This window comes from Panicum virgatum, chromosome 3K, assembly GCF_016808335.1.
Source record: "Panicum virgatum strain AP13 chromosome 3K, P.virgatum_v5, whole genome shotgun sequence".
Lineage (NCBI taxonomy): Eukaryota > Viridiplantae > Streptophyta > Magnoliopsida > Poales > Poaceae > Panicum > Panicum virgatum.
The window spans coordinates 62,225,862-62,232,011 of NC_053138.1; positions in this window are offsets into that span (position 1 = coordinate 62,225,862).

Below are 6,150 nucleotides of genomic sequence, written 5' to 3' on the forward strand. Positions count from 1 at the left end.
TTAGGTAGAGCCTTTACATCCTTGATCGTTTGTTCAAAGAGTTTCAAATGATCAACTAGCCTTGTTTGTAATTTGATCATTCCTAGATTCTTATGAGATCCCATGTTTCAATGAATCCGAATCACATCTTTCTGCAGTCTTTTTAAAGCAATTTTAATAGTTGATGCCTTGAATTAGGTGGCAGAGCTTTGTTAAAAATTCCTCTTTCAAGATTGTGGCAGAACCGCCTAAATTATCCCAGCTCAAGTGCGCAGGCCATCACCATAAATGCAACATTAGCTCAAACGCACTTCAAACGGAACAATTCTTGGTCTGTCGGGTAGCGTCCCGATACAACCACCGGTTCTCGGATCGAACATGCATACCCCGCACGAAGGCGAGTCCAGAGATATTACAACCAAAATTTTACAACACAGGCATAGTAATGATTACAAACCAGCTCAAACCCTTATTACAAAACCAACTTAAATAAAACAGTTATACAAACCATAAGTATAAGTTTAGGGTTTAAACACAGCGGAAGATAAAACACGACGACTACAACACGTCGCAAAAGAATACCAGGCTAGCCCAAGCATGGTATCACTCATCATAGTCATTGCCGGCCGAAGACGTATCCCACTCTACGGACCAGCCAGGAGGCAACGAGCAAGGATAGGTCAAGCTAGCGATTTGATCCTCAAAACTCATACCTGAAAAAGAGTTTCAACAGCAAGGCTGAGTATTCTAATACTCAGCAAGACTTAACCGCCAACGGGTATAAGTAGCCCACCTTAGCTAGACTATGCAAGGCTTTGTGAGGCTCTGGTTTTCCTTTGCTGAAAAGCAATAAAGAGTAGGTCCTTACTTTCAAGTTTTAGCTTTCAAGATTCTAGTTGATTAACCATTCTATGTAAGCAACTACTATCCAATCATGGTAGAAAACTAAGCAAACATCAAGATTGATAAAAAAATATTGTTGCTCTTATTACTCTGTGTGGCAAAGGGATCAAGCAGTCTCATTTCATCGTGAGAGGCGGACGATTCTGAATCAAAATTCAACCTGGCCAGACAAATCTAACACACACGTTTGGAATACCGTCGGGTCGTTTCCAAACAACCGTTGACCTTTCTTTCTGGCTTGTGGATAGGGTCACTCTCCCCGACTACAGGGCTCCAAGGCTGAACCTTGTCCCTTGAAGTCGTAGTGTTGCGCAACATAAAAATAAAACCTATCCCTAAGAGAGAGTGAAAGGTATATCCACTCCCCGGTCCAATCGGCTACTAGGCTTGCCGCGTACCATATTTACGGCATGTGGCTAGTACTTTCAAAAGCTTAACCACCGCTACCACACACCGCGACCTTACAAGTTCATCAATACAGACGGGGCCTCACATAAGGTCATGATATCGAACACAACCCCGTCTGTCGTCCTTACATTTATAACAGAAAGTAAACAAACAATTCCTATAAAGCTCGCGAGTGACAGTTAATCACTCGACTTTTACCGGTCCTATAAGCTTAGCAAGTAGTCAAACTCAGGTCTAGTGTTCAGTACATAGTTTCCTAGGATCATGCATCTAGGGTTTCAATTCAAATCCTAAGAACTGTAAATGCACAAGTAAATAATAACAGTAAATGAGAATAATTTGAAATATAGGTAATGTCCAGGCCTTGCCTTCTCGGTAGTCGCTAACTATTTCAGCTCTAGACTCTTCCGAACTTTGGTTCGGGGCTTCAGTTAGTTCAGCGGCGTTCACCTGGACTGCTGGATCACCTCCGTCAGACTCCGGGATTAGCTCGTACGTCCCGTCCGATAAAGCAGTCGTATCTACATTTAATGCAAGAACAGTATTATAAACACACATGGGCAATCGTTTATAGAGTAGTTAGCTAACAAATCTAACTACACAAGGCATCGTGATCAACAGCACAAATGAAGTTGACTAACTTCATAAACAAGTGGGGGTGGTTTTCTATAACAAACAAAACATAGATTGCTAATAAATCAACAAATCAAGGTACAAACCGAATTATATTCTTCCAAAAATACACTAAACAGATAATGAACAAAGTAATCTACCCTGTAAAATTCATGCCAATACATGTAGCCATTTAATCACAAAAATTCATTCATTCAGACAACACCTAGAACAAGCTTGAATTATACAGGTCAAACTAAAGCAAAACAGAAACTCAAAAATTAACACAAAGTCTAAACAGGGATAATTTAGCTACTGTGAATTTTTCATAATTTTATCTACAAATAAATAATTATGACAAAATAAACAAAACAGACAACAGATTAGCAAGATTTATTTTTAACTCCTGATCTAGTCATGAACTTAGACTCAAACTTCCTAGACAAGCAAAGATACTCAACCAGCACATGCAGAAATATTTACATGATTAATTATGAACAGAAACAATTTATCATAATTAAAGTCTATTAAACAAGGATTAAAACAAATAAAAAAGCTACACATGAGAACTGAGCACGAAATTTTTATAGCAACACCATATTCACATGAGTAGTTCACCATAAAAATTCCACTGGAAGACAAGGCTTTAAACAGTACTTAAGAAAAAGATAAAACAATTAGCATTTATTTACCTAGTGACACAAAACCATTTATACAGCAAAAACATACAACAAACACCTAGCTTATTATGATTCCACTGCAAATAGCTACTCTCAAGGATTCCAAAACGTCAAGATTTGCTATTTTACGAATTTTCTACGAATTTCTATGGAATTTCAAAGTTCACTGCAAAAATTACAAAGGAGTCCTTGGTGGCACTATTCAAATGAGTCTTGGGCTATTCAAATAACCCCCTGGGGTTTTCCTTCTTTCAACCCGAGGTCCCTGGGCCGGGTCAGAGAGGGGAGGCGGCGGTTGACCGGCCGTTTCCCGGCGAGGGGCTCACCGGCGGCGAGGGGCTCACCGGCGGCGAGGGTGGAGGGGTGCGTGAGCTTCACGGGTTCAAGGCGCACCTCTGGGTGGTCTAGGGGTGCGGGGAGGGGCTCGGAGGCGGCGGCTCGACGGAGCAGGGCGGCTCGGCGGCGGAGGCAACCGACGATGAGGGTGCTCCGGTGAGGGTTGGGCGAGGGGAAGCGGTCTGGGAGCTGCGCGAGGTCGAAGTGCGGCTAAAGGTGGGGGCTATTGGGGTGGAGCGGGTCTGTGGTGCCGGCTCCGCGACGGGGTGAGCTTGCCGGGGTTCGGGGTGGTGCGGCGGCGGCGTTCCGAGGCGTGGGAGCGAGGGGAAAGCAAGAGAGAGAGAGGAATGCATTTCTGGGGCTCTTGTAGTGCTCGGGCGCTCGCTAGAAGAGGGCGGCGGGCTCTGCCCAGGGCTGTCCACGGCGGCGTCGCGGTGGCGGCCGCCTGGGCGGCTCTGGAAGCGGCGGGGGTGCGTGGCACGGCCGGGGAGCTCCAGCGCGAGGCAACAGGCGGGGGAGAAGCTCCGGAGCGACGCGTGGGTGACAGCGCGAAGGAAAAGGCGGCCGGGAAGCCTCTCCACGATGCCGGCGGGCGGCGCTGTCGGTGGCGGCGGCGAGAAACAGAGCAGGGAGGTGGGTGAAGGGGATAAGGGTCGTTTTGCAATTTTTGAAAATTCTAGGGACTAGTCTGTAAACAAGCAATAACTTTTAAACCAAAGCTCAAATGGAAAAGTGCCCAACATAAAAGTTGTTCAACTTTTCAAGATCTACAACTTTGATGTTGTGCAAAAATTTATTTGACCAAAGATTTAAGAGCTAAAATTAAAAACATTGAAGGGATTTTGAATTCCAAGGAATTTTGTCTTTTTCAATACAAATTCACTTTAAACTTACACTTAAAAGCAAGTTTTGCTGCCATGCATTAAATGCACTGAATTTTGCAAAAACACCCTCCACAAAAAGCTATAATTACACAATCTATTCAACATAACTATAGAAAGGACCTTGCATAAAATTATAATTACACATATAACCTTTATATTTACAAAAAGATCCTTTTCAAGCAATTCAAGCACATGATGCATATAAAATATACATAATTACTGTGCAGACACCTTTTTAATTACTGTGCAGACACCTAGGGTGTTACAAAGATGATCTCATAACTAACAGAATTCTGCCCATAATTTATTATGACTCTTCGACTCTAACATCTTTCCACCCTTGTCCACTACGCCCCGACAGTGTTATGGATCTTTAAACTAACAAAGAAGTTTGCATATTATAGATGGATCAAGAGACACACAACAACCTGGAAGGTTTTGAAAATGCTAGTGGGCCATCAACCACACCATCGCCAACACTGCACAACCTAGTGGAACTAATAGCTACCCAACACGATTTGCTCTGTCAACTTTTCAAGGACAACAGACAACTCAGCAGCACCACCACCAATCGAGTGGGTACCTTATCCACCAACCTCAGGTTGCAAACTATCAAGAGTCCAATGAGGAGACAAATGAAGAAAATGATATTTACTCGGACTCCCTTTTACCTCCATTGCAACTCCCGATGAAGCTTAAGGAAATGAAGGCTCGGAATCCCAAGCGTAGTCTAGACCCCATAGATTTGACTGGATGGAAAATCACATGCACGGAGTTTATCCCACGTCGTCGACATCAAATTGTCAAAACTCCTGACCTTGATATAGTTTTTAGAGCAAGAACTCTTTCGTCTATCAAGGAAAAGATGGACCAAGATGGAAACTCTACACACGAAGATGATTCAGTATGTATGCCAGTAATGTTGTCTTTAGATAACAACCAGTCCAAAGGTCCGAGCGACACAAACCACTGCATTAACTGTGGAAGTCCTAGCCACTTTATTCGAAACTGTTCCCAGGCCGAAACTCAAAATCAAGGTCAAGGTCCTAGCCAAATCCCTAAGAACAATAGTAGAAAGTGGAAGATAGAGTACAAAAGACAAAGGAGCACAAAAGATAGCAGAATGAGCGCAAGAAGCAAATCGATCTTATCAGATTAGAACAAACTCTATTATCTGATCTTTCAGTCCTTTTCTATTCTGGAATCTCGGGGCGAGATTCTTTTTAGGGGGGAAGGCTGCGACAATCCAAGTTTTATGGGCTAGAACCACCCAGTTAAAATATAATTTTTGTGTTTATGTTTATTTAAAAATTTAAACCATGATTGCCATAGCAAGGGTATTTTTGTAAATTTTGAAAAAGTGCAGGGTCCTTTTTGCAAAATAGTTTTGAATAAGGCAAAATTTCAAATTTTGTGAGGGGTTAAAGTGCATGTTTTGTTTTTCACTTTTACCATCATAAAAAGGTATATTTTATGCTTGCAATTTTAAAACTCAAGTTGTATTCTTTTGTATTTCAAAGAATTGACGGATTTCAAAATAGTTTTAAATCCTTTGATCTAGTGTGTTTTTGTCCGACATGAAAGTTGTAGATCTTGCAAAGTTACACAACTTTCATGTTGAATACTTTTTCATGCGAGTCCTAGCTCAATGAGAAATTTTACTTTTCAGTTAGGTCCCTGAGATTTTGGAAAATCACAAAACCACCTCTGCCTCTATCTTCTCCTTCCTTTCTCTGCTGAAACAGGAGCGCCGCCCTGGCCGCCGGTTCTGCCACAGATCGGGCGGCTGGCTCCTGCTCTCATGATCAAACGGTCTGCATGAATGAGATGGAGCGTGGAAGTTACTAGTCTTCAGAGCTGAACAACAGTTCCAGCCCGCATAATTGGTGCAGCGTAGTATCATGCATTATTGGCGCACGCGACGCGACACGAGGTCAGAGCTGAACAACAGTCCCAGCCCGCATAATTGGTGCAGCGTAGTATCATGCTACGCTGCACCAATTATGCGGGTTAGGATTGTTGTTACGTACTACGCTGCACCAATTATGCGGGCTGGGACTATTGTTACGCTGTACCAATTATGCGGGCTGGGACTGTTGTTCAGCTCCTTCCACGCTCCATCTCAGTGACTATCTATCCATACAGTACAGCAGCGGCTGGTCAGTGTCCGTACATCAACTATACGTCTTGGACGCGACTGACCTATCCAAAGGCAACAGTATCATCCGTGTGTCAGACTTTTATTTTCCCTCGTTGTCATCACCTTATCACGTTGACTATAGCTCGTACGGCCTGAATGGGTAATTTAGCCAGAGCATAGCATTGGGCTGGCGCGCGCATTATATATA